General features: G+C 38.2%; 1 protein-coding gene across 5 annotated transcripts in view; it reads right to left on the bottom strand.

The window, feature by feature from the left end:
* Positions 1-16,314, bottom strand: part of LOC311609169 (uncharacterized protein) — a 627,587-nt gene that overhangs the window by 279,394 nt on the left and 331,879 nt on the right. The window lies entirely within an intron of this gene.

Raw genomic sequence — 16,314 nt, forward strand, 5'->3', positions numbered from 1 at the left:
AAGCACAAACAATGAACTACATGACAGAGTCATTTCATAGGACAGGACCTACATATACATATGAAATACAAAAGCAATTATCCAGAGGACATAAGAAAAGCCAAATTCAAGGAAGCCTGTGGTAGAGTGCAAGAGAAGTGTATTTGAGAGCCAAAGTCTTAAGTATTTTATACTTATATGAAATTTAAAAAGATCGCCCAGATATCCTGACAGAATTTTGTTTTTTAAATGATCCTATGTAGCAATGACCCCTGAAAAGAACCTCTAGGGAAGATGTAAAATTGCCTTCTGAGATTTGATGATTCTATAAAGGATGAGAGCACCTAGCCGTTTAGCTTAGTTGGTTAGATCATAGGGTCAATAAAGAGTAAGAGTGGAGAGCAGGGGCTTTCTCACTTACTAGAATAATGTCTCCACCGTTGGAATGGAGAGGCTCCACTTCCGGTTTCTCCTTACTCCTTTCTTTGCATGGCCTACACTTGCCTGGACAATGCTGTGGACAGCCAGTGATTTTCTCCCCAGTTAACAAAACAAATACTTACAAAGCTCCTACTTTGTCCAGGGTACCACTAGGTTAGTGATTCTGTCTGAAAAGCTGTTGGTGACTGAGTTTCCTGATGTCCATTAGAATGTGTCTAGCAACAAGAAGAGAAATGGAGTCCAAAGGGTTGTGCAGAATTTAAAAAATATTAGAGAAAAAATTTAAAACTCTGTTCTGCTTTGTAAGGCACAGCAAGAGGAAGTTTTGGCTTGCGAGCCTTGCCTCAACTTGGCTGCAGCATTATAAATGAGAAAGTACACAGAGCTGTATGTTCCCAGGGCTGTGCTCACAGCCACCTGGCAAGGCTAAGCAGACTTGCCTGACATAAAGTGAACTTTGAAATACAATCCTCCTTACCTAGGGTTCAGAGTGTGAAATCCCACCAAGATGGAAATGGAAGCTATCTTGAAAAAGAGATGGGAAAACAGACTTTCCTTCTGCTTCTTCCATAAGCAGATGTCTACAAGTGTTTTTGATAATTCCTTTGAAAATTAGGGTATTAAGAATGAATTCCTATCTATATAGAAAAATTAACATATAGTATAATACCTTGGTTACATACTATTAATTATTTAAAATTTCATTATAAAGAATACACTTTATATTTTACAAAAGCATAGAAAATACTTATGAAGCTGCTCTGTGAACCAGGCACAAGTGAAGTGATTCTGCATGGGCAGCTAAGTCACTGGCAGAGGTTATGCAACAGTATTGCCACTACTGCCAACAAGAAGTAGTAGAGATGACGTTGGATATTTTTGATAATGTGGTACCAATATGTACTGCTGCATACTGAAATTCAAGATTAGCTTTAATAGATGTAGAAGGATATGAAGAATATGTGTGAATGTAATTTTCTGGCTAAACACTACAACATTCTATACAATTTTCGTGTCAATATTTTTTCATAAGCAATTCTTTGAGTTATAGATTTTGTACAGAAGAAAGAACTGGAAGAAAATGTGTATATATGTAAAATATTGTTAAAATATTTACTAGTTTAGGTATGATTCATTTTAAACAACAAACCCTATATAATAAAAAATGCAGACATACAACAATGCCAATAATGTTGATCACTCAGTTGTTTCAATAAAGAGCTCTGTGCTTGAGCAATGAAACCTAAAAAAACCAGCCAAAATACACTTGCTTTGACTTTTGTCTTTGTGTGCTCGGGTTTTACATACAAAAGAGTTTGAAATTGCAATAACAATTTAATAGTATCTGAATTAATCACACACACACACACACACACACACACACACACACACACATACACATATAAAGAAAGAAAATAACATACCTCAGATTTTTAGTAAATCAAACTCGTTGATATTTCATGGCTTTAACATCAATAAATAAAGCATGAATTGAACGTATGATACTGATTCAAAATATAAGAAACCCAACTCTTCAGTAGTTTGCATAGTGAAGGCCACTGTCTCCCCTTTCCCATCCACCTTCACCATGTCTTCATGGCAAACAGAACTAGTACTGCCTACCAGATGGCTTCACGGATCTCTGCTGTGTGCAGGGTTGGCCTCTCTATCATTTTATTCCCACTTTATAAGGACAGGGTGGTCAGACACACTAAAAAGAAAAACAAAACAACACCCAATTCTCTCCAACCTCCTTCTTATCAGACAGAAATGCCTTGTTCCCAGAAAACTCCTTAGGGTAAGTGAAACAAAATATTTCAAGATGAAAGAAAGACTGATAAGTACACACAAATACCACTGTGTTTCCATCAAAGCTGGGTGCCATCCTTCAACGTGAAGGAGAGAGGTATGGGAAAGAGATATAGAGCTACAAAGATAAGGGAGAGAGACCAGAGGAGAAGAAAGAGGGGATAGGGGAGAGAAGATAGAGTGGAGAGCAAAGAGGAGAGGAGAGACAGGAGAGAGGGATGGAATAGGAAAGATTTCTTACATACTTAAAGAAAGCGGATGCAATGAACCCACACGTGTTCCAGGGAGCAGGGTGACACACAGTATTAAATGGGAACTCCAGACACTATAGACTCATGCACAGAACTGTCATTTAGGGACGGAATTCTATAGGGAGTTTGAATCAAGCATGTCATGTTGTAGCACCTAGATGTTTGCTTTCATTGAGACTTTGGGGTTTGAATGTACTTGGTAATGAGAAAAAAAGGCTAAAGACTTACAGTTACTGAAGTAAAAAGGAAGAGAAACAGCTTTCTGATTCGTTTCTACATAAATATTATAGCAGGTTGTTTTCACATAAATATCATACCAGAATATATTGCAAGTGGAAACACGTGTGCATACAGTCATCTTTCTTATCTCCTACTTTATAATTAATTTTACTCTTAGAATTTTTTGATATTCCATTAAATAAGTGAAATCATCTCAAAATAATTTTAGTATAATATTACCTGGAAAATCCATTACATCATTGACAGTCACAAAATCCTGTTTTAAAGCCAGTTATGGCGCTGACAATTATGGGATGTTGCTGAAGCCTAGGGTAACTAGAAATGGCCATGGATGTTAACTAACTCCTTTCTAAACAGTCTGGGAAATGGGGAAAAAACTGTAAGTTTTCCCATCTGTTACTTCCTTTTTGGCTGTGGAAAAGTAAAATTATATGCGAGCTTTTGAATGTAAAGCTGTGTGTGCTTTTTCCCTTTCTGTCTGTGTACCAGTTACGCGATGTTGCGTAACTGAGTACAGAGTAGGCGGTTAACGTTTACTATTGATTTACTCTACACCACCTAATGAATTCAGAACTGTAAAGAGAAAAGAGCAGGAGTAGAGAGAGAAGGGGAAGACAAGGACACAGGGAAAAGAGGGCCTGGAGGGGCATTCGAGAGCATTCAGAGTAGCAGTCTTAACGTTTGGGCTAAGTTTGGGTTTTTGTTTTTTCTTATTTCCTTTGGCTCTGACTTTGCACTTTTTTCAGGTCTTAGGAGAATGTGTTTGAGCTGGTGACCCTGAAGGTAACCCTTGTATTCCAATTTTATTTCTAATGAAGTTTACTGGCAGGTCAGTGTTTCAAAGTAGTCATGTTTCAAACTAATGAAAACAGTTCCATGAAACTGACAAAACTTCATTTATAGTAATTTGCCCCTTCCCCATACATTTGTGAGTCTATGTCTGTGATAATTACTGCCCCCGCCCTGGTAGTTTTCCTTGCTGCAAACAGTCCTTCCAAGATGCATGGGCTACTGTTAGGACAATGATATTTTGTTTTGCCTAATTCTTTTAAAATCCTTGAAGAGGTCATATATTACTTTGCCAGATGATATGCCGCAGATTATTTGGTTTAACAGAACAGCCAAAGAGAATCCACACTGATGAACAACAGTTTGCAGAAGTTGAGATAATTCCTTATAGTTTATGTATGGAGACCATTTAACTTTGGAGCATAAGAAGATGGAAATTTTTGCCCTTCACTATTGTTGAATGTTTCCCATGCTATATGATAAGCTACAACAGTATACACCCAGAAGAATCCATGAAGTTCATCCTTCCTGTAGGTACAGGACTGCCCAATGCCCATGAGCACTTCTGAGGCAGAGAAAGAAACAGACGTTCTCTTGATTAAGCACAGGGTTAGAAAGATAGGCAGGGTCATGTTTCCTTCATGGACATGTTTTAAAGTGGGGACTAGGAATTCACAGGTATGTAAGGAAAAGCAGAAGCTAGGACCATCTCTGATCACCCCACTGCCATCCCTTTCCACATGTTCAAATGAATACCCACTCCTTCCTTTCATAAGAGATGCTGAGGACACAGGGACCACACACAGTGGTATGCCTAGTACCTAACGACCTCTAACCCCGTCTCTGTGTTTAGGGAGTATTTGTTGAAACTGTAAAATGATTGTGGAAGAAACATTTCTGTACAAAAAGAACACAAAAAGCCTGAAAAACATGTTTCAATGTTTTCTATGAAATCTTAGGCTGTATTGCTGTATCATTTATTTGCAGGCAAAATAATGATGTAAAGGAACTACCAGGCGGGGAGTGTGGGGTCACTTGACTTCAGCTCCATTTTATTATGAAAAAAGCTTTAGAAAAATTATAATACTGATAACACCAGCAACATTTTGTGTTTGTTTTCACCTGTCCTTTCAGCCTAGCTTTTCAATTCACTCTTGGGCACAGAAAAGTCCATTTTAATTTTTATGGACACATTCTAAAGGAAAAGTCACGGGATATCAACATAATTCATCTTTTAAAAACTACTGAGAAGAATGTAGCCACTTAGTAGAGAGAGAGAATATGGCTTTTTGTTGAAGGGCAAAGCAGGTTGAGTTTTGATTAGGTTATGCAAATTTAAATTAACAGAAGGGCAACCAAGAATATACTGATTTTCATTTTCTTGGTTAAACAGGAGTTTTATGAGAAAAATAAATTCTGGATTAGGAAGACAGAAATGCAATCTTGCAGTTAATTGGAGAATAAGACCTCTAGGAAAGAAATTACAGCTGCAATTCTCCACAACCACAGTTGAGGACTCAACTAACAAGCATGCTGCAGAACCGTAGCCATGCTCCTTCCGAAGGATAGGGGGTGGTGTGTGTGGGGGGCGTTGCTACCATCTTGTAAGCTCTCTGGAACTCTGCATGCATATACACTGCAGTCAAAACTTTTAAAGACATTTTTGTGACCTTGACTTTCCCTTTAATGTACACAAGCCGAACAACTTTTTTCAAGGAGCATCTCAGTGCTGTGTCAGTGGCATATTCTGCATGGCTTTCAAGAACAGATGAGCTCATGCCTTTTTGCTTCATTTTATAAATGAAGATCTGAAGGCTCGGGATTACTTTTTCTGAGGAACATCCAGTTTGAGATAGAACTGGGACTAGTATCTAAAGCTCACACGTAATTTTTCCACAGCATGGACTAAATCAGAGCATATAACTTGAAGCTTATTTTAAATGCCATAGGGAATAATTTCAAAGGATTCTTTTATAAAACAGAAAATCCTTACATTATGTAAAATGTTCCCCTCAAAGCTATCGTATACTTAATTTTTTATCTGAAGCGTGAGCCTCCTGTTGAGGCTGTTCCCTCCCTCCCTCCCACTCCTGCGCTTCTGACCCCAGATCTTTGAGCAGACCTTCTCACTGCCCTGTGTGTCCAGCTGGCACATCTCCCCAGACTTCAAGTTCTTTCTTTTTCTTTCCGCTTAGTCATTTTCTCTTTATTTCCTTTTTCATAGGAAAGTCATACTTTTTTGTTAAAAAGCTCTGTTATATTCTGAAATTATAGAAAACAAAAAAAGTAAAAATAAGAAAAATATTAAAAAATGTAATATTATATAAGTAGGTCTTAGACAAATACTTAAAATGTTTACAAAGTGCAACAAGATAGTAAGCACCAGGGATAATTTGGAGCTAGCAGGCTCCCTCTGGAATGTTACCACTCTCTAGACCTGTGAATTGTCTATCTGGACAGTGGGGCCTACACAAAGTATCTCACCAAAGATAGAGAGCAAAGGCTCTTGATCTCCAGGCCACTAATTTCCCACAACACCACAAGCCTCTCTTTTCTCTTTGTGTTCTTTCTGTCCCATTGATGCACATATTTGAGACTGATTTTGGCATAGCAGGAAAGAATCCAGAGAAATTCCAGTTGTATAATGCAACTTAATGATGGAGGTCAAATGCTCTCAATTCCAATAGATGTTGGGGAGATGCACACTAAAATTTCATTTACACAGCAAATGATATCTAAGAACGTTAAACGAAAACCGGACGTGAGAAAGAGGTCTCTGGATATTAGGTGTAGGGCTGCCAGGGTCGTGTAATTAAGATTGTGCCACTGTTTCTATTATGAACCCTACTCTTACGGGATTTATAATTCAACTACAATGATTAATTCTAGGCTGAAGTGCAGTTCAAATACCTTAAGGTGGGATATTCTTTTTCCCTAGTCCCTAAAAAAGAAAACATAGAGCAACTATTCAGCCATGTCAATGGCACTGGTGGCCTAAGCTCACAGGCTTCCCTAATAAGGGCACTTCACAATCAACAAGCTTAATCTACAGCAGCCTTCTACAGTGGAATAAAGGATGCTAACCTGTTATATGAGTGAAGATTAAAGGGGTTGCCTATTACTTGAAAAGGCTTAAGGTATATCACTTCATTCCATATTGTTGGTGTGAACAGGAGTTCAGCAACACTGTGTGGAAAGGTCTCCCTTTTGGGGGAGGGGCTAACTCGTTCTGTGGCTGCAATCATAGGAAATAATCATTTCTTATGATTTCCTTAGATCTCTGCCCAGAGTGGGCATTAGACGATAATTAAAATGGTACCTTGCTCTTGTTTCCCTAGCATAGTCTCTTAAGTTGTAATGACAGTGAGGGATAGAAAGGAAAATCAGATATGCATTCAAGTCAATAGGCCCAGGAAAACTGGGATTTACTGGGTATAGTGGTTTGAATGAGAAATGTCCCTCCTGGTTGTAGACATTTAAACATGTTCATCTTCAGCTAGTATTACTGTTTGGGGAAATTTAGGTGATAGGGCCTTTCTGGAGGAAGTACATCACTGGAGGTGGGCTTTAAAATTAAAAGCCGGCCTACTGCCAGTGTGCACTCTCTGCTGTGTGTTTCGTTTCAAGAGATAAGTTCTCAGCTTCCTGTTCCTACCACATATCCACAATGTCCCCATAATTATGGACTCTAAACCCCCAAACCATATAACAAGCAACCTCTTATGTGAGTTGCCTTGGTCTTGGTGTTTTACTGACATAATAGAAAAGTAATTAATATGCTGAATATATTCTACATACCACATAGTCTGTTTTTGCTGTTTCACTTAATATTAGTCTATTGTGAATTCGCATTGGCCAATGTCTTACAGATGAGCAAGGAATCTAGTTACCGAGTTGTTATTATTCTGTCTATGGGGGCATTGAAGGTTATTTAAAAGTTGTAAAGTAAGTCTTGAATTGGGATTCATACACCACATACACGACAATGGATGATGAACAGGATATGAAGCCATCTAAACAAAAATTATTTCTTGTCAATGATGAATGCCAACTCATGCTCCATGTAAGAGGTGGAAAATGAATGATTCCCCCAAAAGGAAAGTTCTTGTTCTACTCCTGGTTAAATCAATCCATGTTTAAGCAAATGCTATAATATCAATGCACAGGGAAACATGTTCACTGTCTTAGCAAAGGAAGACACATTTTCCCAGGATTCAGTAAGTCAGGTCAAGGTTTGTATTGTTTTAAATTTGTCAATTATGGTATTATACTAGCTAAGAGTTTTAAAAATGTGCCGGACGTGGTGGCACATGCCTTTAATCCCAGCACTTGGGAGACAGGCAGTCGGATCTCTTTGAGTTTGAGGCCAGTCTGGTCTACAAAGGAAGTCCAGGACAGCCAGGACTACAAGAGAAACCCTGTCTCAAAAAAATAAACCAAAAATGTAATACATCTCATATGATTAATACAATATTAGCATTTCCATATATGTATAAAAATGCTTTTCTGTTTGCCATAATGTGTGGCAATTAGCATTAATCAATGAAAGATACACATTACATACACAAATTAAAGACACAAATGAAAGATAACAAGAGTATATATACCCATAGTTTTTGAACTTTACTCTAAATATATTTATTAAGGAGAAGACATCATACATAGTGCTTTAACATGGTTGTGTGTGCAGTTATTTTAATAAATGACTCCTTTTCAGTCTTCATCTTTTTATGTGGATATGTTTTTGTTTCTTTTTTAAAAGATTCATTTTTATCTTTAAAGTTTATTGTTTCATTATGGGTATGTGTGTGAACCTGTGTGATTTTGAATATATAATGTCCATGCAGGAATGTAAAGAAGCCAGAAGGTGGTGTTAGGTCCCTGGAAGTAGACCTAAATTTTCATGTGAGTGCTGGGAACCAATCCTTTGTCTTCTTCAAAAACAGAAAGTTCTGTGAACTCTTGAGCCATCTCTCCAACTCCTATTTTCAGGTTTCAGTTTGTGCTGAGGTGTAGGCATGTGAACATGTGCACATGTCCAGGGATCTCAGAGGTAGTGCATACTGTCAGATGTGCATACTAAGAAGTGTACTCAGGTCTTCTACAAGAGCAGTACATGCTTTTAATCACTAGACCTCCAGATATATATATATATATATATATATATATATATATATATATATATAGAGAGAGAGAGAGAGAGAGAGAGAGATCCTTTAAGACCTTGGATATTTTTTAAGAAAAGTATTTCTAAAATCATAGTTATATGAAGAGCGTAACTGTAACTGGGTACATCCAAACAGACTGAAGACCTCTTTTGGCAGCACCATGCATTTTTCATTTGCACTGTCTCTATTCTTTTGTTCTTCCCCGATACTCTCCCTCAAATTACATTGGAAACAAGATGGAAGAAACATTAACTCTTGATTTAGAAGATGCAGAAAGAGAGAGCTGGAACATTCTCCCCCTCCCTCAGCACCCTAACCCCATCAGGAAAAGCCACAGTGCACTCAACACTGGGGAATTCACCAGCGGCAACCACCAGGACAGCTTGTGACCTGGAAAAGGTGGGCTGTGTAGCTGCACGTGACCAGAGGATGTCAGTTTTTAGCTTTTCTAATTGCTTCTGCAACAAATCTGGGTGAGAGAAGGGATCTTCAAGGGAACTAGATGTGGTTTACAGAAAACTAGGAGATACTCCTTATTAAAATCATATTTAAACACTAAGATATAACTTGTGACATTAAAAAGTAAAGTACTCAGTTAACTTGAACCAGCTGAAAATAACTTACAACATCCTCCTCACAAAAACAAAGTGAAACAGAGCAAAAACTCACAACCAATTATTTTGACTGGTGAGAACAGACAGTGATACAGAAGTAACAGATGGAAGGCCATTTTTACTCTCACAACACACTCACTGAACACAACTGCAAGCATCCCCACGACTCTAATTTAACAATAGTGACTCTGGCCTTGTGCTTCAACCTCTCCTGTGGGAGCGCTTTCTAAAAGACTTCAGAGGGGCTTGGGAACAATAATATAGCATGAAACCAACCTACCTGCCTAACCTCAGGAACAAGGGAAAGGCTCGGGACAAAAGTGGTCCAGGTGCCCCCCTCTCCGCCCCCCGGCAAATCTTTTAAAGTTAGGGTAGGTTTTTTCTTCGTAATTATTTTTTATGCTTTGGTAGGGAAAGCGGCATATTTGTACTATTAAAAATATCACACTACCTACTATCTTAAAACTTTCATAAATGAAATAATTAAAAGTAATAAAGCTTCTTTCTAATTTACTCTCAGAGTTGAACGAAAGGTTATATTCTTACCTTACACCATGCGTTCTGAGCTGTCAGTGTCATTCAGTCAAACATTCAATGTTAGTTAACTGACTGTCAACTCTCTATTACAGACTCGAGGCAGTAATGAAATGGTGCTGATCTGCCTGCTTTCACGCTATATAACGTCTATATTTATATGCTTATGCTTCTATTTGGATCTATATTTATCTGCTTTATCTGCCTACAGTGCATCTGTTTCTCATACACACAGACATATATTTATATATATACACACATACTGTCTATATATGTGTGTTAAATATAAACACACACACCACAAGAATGTGCTCTAGTGAGCGTTCTTCAGCAGCCATGTAGGTGCATAAATACTCAGACACATGACAAATATACAAAGAGCAAAAGCACACATGTAAATACAGTTGCTTGGAGGAAGCACAGCTTGACTGCAGCACTGTCTACCACACTTGGCTCCTGGCCTTTGAGACTAAACACTGTTCTAAGCCACACCACTAACCATCCTGAGGAGAAATATCTCTGAAGTCAAGTCCTTCCAGGAAAACAGAAATCATGCACCTCTTCTCACTCATTTTAGGGATGGGGAACTGGGGTATTAAGTGACAGAGAGCTGGGAGTTGTCAAGGGTCAAAGTTAGAGTCTGAACCTCAGTGTTCCTTCTAGGCAAATGGCCTTTATACTGCTGAATCAACGTGATGAAACTTACTTCAGGACTGGAATCATTTTCGGGTTTTTGCTACCCTTTCCTTCTATCTTTTCTCTTTTAAGATGCACTTTCTTTCAAATTATGATTACATGTATGTATCTGTGTACATATGGTGTAGGTGTCCATGGAGGCAAGAAGGAAGTGTCGCATTCCCTGGTGCTGGAGTTGGAGGGGATTGTGAGCTGCCTGACATGGCTGCTCTGAAATGAACTCAGTTCTCTGGAAGAGCTATCTATCTCTCTACGCCATCTCCATTTTTACTGCACAAAGCATAAGCAATAACCACTGCTGTAACATTCTCCACATACTACCTCATTTAATCCATACAACTTCTCTATAAAATAGGCATCATGGTTATTTTTCATTTTACACATTAAAATGTCTTGGTCTTTGAAACTTAAACAACTAACTTAGGCTAGAAGTCAGAAAGGCTTAGTTCCTATGATTCTCAAGTCCCATATTTTCACAGTGCACCAAGGTAACTTCTTACTATACATCTCATTACCAATGCCAACCCAATCCACCCAATACTGCCTAATGATCATATAAATCTAATAATTGTTTTAGAAGACACAATGAGCTGAAAGCGAGATTGTTTCAGACTGAGAAAAAAAAAGGGGGGGGGAGAATGGAAGGATTTATAGGACCAGATATCCAGTATGTAGCCAAGTCTGTGCCTTCATAGAAAGAATTGAAGTATGTAAAATTCAGGCCCAAAATTATCCCATGGTATTATTATGCAGTTTAAAGTCTAAACAACCTTTTGTGTTGTTTTCATTAAAGGATCACAGAAAATTGATAATACTGATTCAGACAGAAAACAGAGGTGTGAGTTGATAAAGGCAAAGGAACAAAGAAACAAAACCTATGTCTTCTGATTCTGTTGGACTAGCACTTCTAAAACAAACCCCTACTAAAGGTACAAGGTAATTCCCACAAATGTATTTTGCCCCACTCACAGGGGCTAGGACCGACAGAAATGAAGTGATGTCTGTATATTGTAGGCAATTTTCTCCAAGTATCTTCAGAGATTATCTAGTTTTGAGCCATCTCAAAACAAAGGATTTTCACACTTTTGTTGAAGACACAGAACTTTGCCTGGGGAGCGGCCATGTGTACTGAGACTTCCTGGGGCATACTTCATCCATAAGCTAACACTCAGAAGTTATACTAATTCATACATGGAGTTCTTCATATGTGCCATACTGATAATTAGTCTGTGTTTGTGAATTAAATCCAAATGATCAAGGCAAGCTTCAGACATTTGACACAAATGACTCTTTCAGAACATATAGCCATTGTCTATAGAACATACTGTAGGGCTTAATATCACAGGTAGATTATGCTTTGAAAGAGAACTCTAGACTTGAATTTGAATCTCAGGATTTTCCATATTTACAAAGACCTCTCTGATCTGGCCCACCAACTGTGGAATGAACGCAAGGCCCTGTTTGTAGGATCACTGTTAGTTTAGAGACAGTCCCAGAGCAATGCCCCATATAAGGTGGGGCACTAAGTATTAATTGTTACTTGTTTAAGGACATTTGGACATGACTTTATATTGAATAAATGACACATATCTCTCTTGGAAATAAGAGGAGACCTGAAGTAACATTTTGTGATGGTTATAGTGAAAGATTAATGTCCAAGTAAAGTGAAATAAAGGTCTTACATAGTGTCATGTTTTCAGTGGAAGATCTAAGGTATTTAAAACTCCTCTGGCTTTTGTGATTGCTGGTACTTTCATTTAACAACGGGGCAAAACGAAGTGCTGAGATACATCATTAACATCAACAACAACGATGATGATTATGATGATGAAGAAGAAGAAGGAGAAGAAATCCCAATCAGGAGTAAGCAGAGTAAGTAGAATTTCTGTCTTCTGACATTTAATTTCTACAGTGTCCAGTAAAGTAATAATTGCTACAAGGTTATAGTTACAAAGGGCTATGCTTTTTCTTGAACTCTCTGAGATTATCCATGGATGCTCCAAACATTAGGTAATGCTGTGTACATCTCCTGAGATAATGAGGGTGACTCAGGGTTAGGTAGGGTTAGGGTTAGAGGGTGGGGTGAAGGGTAGTTTTCAGATCAAGTCATCAGAACAGTTTAATTTAGGCAGAGAACAAGCTACACAGAACTTCCTGTGAGGAAATAGAAGACATAACCAATATCCAGAGACGGTAGCTGGAAATAGAGACCCTGTGGGCCCCAATTGGTAACTGACTCAAAGCAATGTCCCAGCCCCTCTCGCCCTGAAAATTAACAGAAAAGCCCAGGGTGCAACATAAATTCTGCTATCCCAATAACACACACAGATGTTTCACCATTGTTTTCTTTTATGCACATTTTAATTAAGAGATCAGAATCAAGCATTAAAATGTTATTAAATAACTTGTTTACATGTTCACTATATGTCATTTATTATGCATTTTCAGGAGGACTACTGGAAATTTTGTGTCATTGCTACAACAGTCCTGCAAACTCTGGCCCTTTTTAGTTGACCAAATATATGCTAGACAGCTCTTTTGGTCCAAGTGGAAGAATAAGCATTCTCACTACTTTACCTCTAGTCAGGCAGCTCCCACTCCCCATTGTACCCCTTGGCAGAATGACAAGCTGCACTGCAATGCTCTAACACTGCAGGAGGTCCTAGGTCCATAGCAACCTTTCTGATTTTTCACAAGAGGCCCGATTCCAAATGTTCTCCCATTGTCCTCACAAGAAAATGGTCTGCATACACGCACTGTGCTCTTTCCCTGTGAGATTTAACAACCTCAGGGACACTTAGCTACTGTGTGAAGAATCTAACATCCTAGGATCTGCACAGATGCCCCTGGTTGGGACACAGTGGGAGATATGGAAACAAGTAGGCTTTTTCCCCTTCAGCAACACTGGCTATTTCTAGTTTATAGCTTGTCTCCATTTACTCCTGTTCAACCCTGTGAGTACTCTGTAGTATTCTGGGGCTCATAGAAGTATATTCATACTTATTCTCTTTCCAGATTCTATGAATATCAAGACATTCTTACCGCCCACCTGAATGCACAGATCACAGGTGTCCTGCAGTCTGCACAGTACAGTTTAACTACCTTTACCATATGGCACCATTCTGGGTGTCCAAATTCATATTATGCCTGTGAATCATGGTACATAGTGTTTTGGGTTCTCAAGAGGGCAGGTCTCAGGTCTCATGAAAGTGCAATTCAGTGCCCAGCACACTGTGATTGATCCGACTACTAGAGGTGAAAGTGTTTTTCTTTATATTCTCTAGTTTCTTTTCCAGGGTGGACAATGCTTGTCCAGCACTGACAGAAGAAAGAAATCCACAGTAATCTTATTGTCCATTTATATTATTTAAACTGTCTTATTTGTGGCATCAATGACTGCAGAAATGATATGGTTGCTCTGGGTATACACCTGACACGAGAGTAAATAGACTTGCTATGACCACAGAAGAGACAGGACTCAGAGAGGAGGGACCACATGGTTTGCACGGCCCCTTGGGAAGGAATTCATAGGAAGTTACCACAGAATGAATGAAATTGGCTCAGTGTTCTGGCAAGCATCTTAGCAATATGTGTCAAAAACTTACAAGGATATGAATGCTGTTTTCCCAGAACGTGTATGTCTAAGATCTAAAGGAAGCAATCAAAATCTACATACAAGTTTGGAAGCAAGAAGGTTTATTATATTATTTAGGATTGTGAAGAATGGAAAACTTTATCTGACAATAGATTGTTGATTTTATAAATAAATGATAATATAACCACTTATTGGCATGGCATGCAAATACTAAAAATATTTGGAAACTAATTAGTGACACAAAGATAACAAATGAAAAAGAATAATCCAATAACATACAAAAGGAAATTTCTTGTATCAATACATATTCCTCAATTAAATACTATTGATTTAAATGTTTGAAAAGTATATCTAAAATGAAATGGAAAATCAATAGGAAACACTATACCTGGTTGTTTCTAGTTGGAGGAATTGTGATTGATTTTTATTTCTCTTGAAAGGTCCAACAAGTAAGGCATATTAATTTTATGGTAAAAATATTGCTTATAATTATTAAAATATTGCTTACTAAATATTGCTAAATCTATCCAAGCCTTCCTTCTCAAGGCATGAGGTGACTGCTCTAGTGTAGGAGTTCTCGTTCTTCTAGCTTTATAAAGAGTGTCACATTCCACCAGCCAAGGACAATACGTGCAGGAAATTTCAAACCCCTACTCAGATCTAGCTGAAGAACAGGACATTCTCCACCGTTGAGTGGCGAGTGGGGTCTGACTTTCACACGAACTTTAGTGCCCCATTTTTGACCATGTGCCCTTGATGGGGAGGCCTAGTGGCACTCAGAGAAAGGATAGCAGGCTACCAAGAAGACACTTGATACCATATGAGCATATACAGGGGGAGGAGGTCCCCTTCAGTCACAGACATAGGGGAGGGGAATAGGGGGAAAGCGGGAGGTAGGTAGGTATGGGAAGATACAAAGGATGAGCTAACAATTAGGATGTAAAATTAATAAATTAATAAAATATTAAAAAACAAATGAGGGGATAAGAATCAGGACATAATATGAATAAATTATAATAAATAAAATATAGAAAAAAAGAGTGTAACATTCTAAAACATCAAGTGTGTTTGGGAAAATGTAGCTATAATAGATACTCTACTCCTTAAATACTTAAGACATTCATTGCTGAGTGATGTTATTCCTAGGCTCCTTTATAGAAAAAATTACCAATGTACTGTTAAAGATGAGGAATGCTAAGAATTTGGATAGGGACTCTGGGGCCCTAGAGTCAAAAGTTTGGTCCTAAATTTTGCTTTAAGTAAAGCCTCCCTAGTATTAATTAATGCCACGCTATTATATTAATTAGACTCATAACACAATACTTTTACTATTTTAAAAATTGCTGATTATTGATGTGCTGTTTATCAGATGTTGATGCTGTAGAGACTAAACAAAGCACAGAGGGTCAGTCCTGCACACGTGGGCGGGCGCACGTGCGCGCGTGCGCGCACACACACAAACACACACACACACACACACACACACACACACACACACATTCATTGTAAGTTTGGTAACATAAAGAGAAGCTTAGTTCAATGTATTAATTCTGTGCAGTAAATGAAGGGGTAATCATGCTATCTCTTATACCTATAATTCTCTTAAAGAATCACCATCCTTCAGTGCCTCTTACCAATACACCCACATCCAACCATACACAATTTGCAAGAGATCATAAAGTAGAAAGAAAATGAAGGAGCATGGCAGGTCAGTTGTTCTCAAATTGTAAGCCAAAAAAAGAATCAAGTACTAAAATAGTACAAAAATAAAAATTAAGTAGGTTCATGAACAAAGGCTGAGTTGTGATACTGAAGAATTTCAGTAAATACTGATGAACTGCTCCTGTAGGAAGAAACTATTCTACCTAACACATCATGTGCAACTCATGTAGTAACTAGTTCATACTCCAGCTTTATGAAGGATGCTCTAAAGTAGGCTCCAAAGATTTCTAGCCAATTCCAAGGGCTAATTACCATGATCTCCAGTGATCTATAGACTTCACATCCTACAATCCAGGAGCAGCAGTGAAGTACACTAGAGCTGAGGACAACAGTTTGTGTCTCTTAGCTCTAGCTAGAGCCTTTATACACTCATCTCCCTTAGATCATGAAAACAAATTCTGTTCATGCTGGGCTGGTCTCTTCGCCATTCTTGCTCACCCACAAAGATAAAGCTAGCTTTTATCTGTGTACATCTT

The sequence above is a fragment of the Acomys minous genome (assembly GCF_964271855.1).
Source record: "Acomys minous genome assembly, chromosome: 11".
Classification (NCBI taxonomy): Eukaryota; Metazoa; Chordata; class Mammalia; order Rodentia; family Muridae; genus Acomys; species Acomys minous.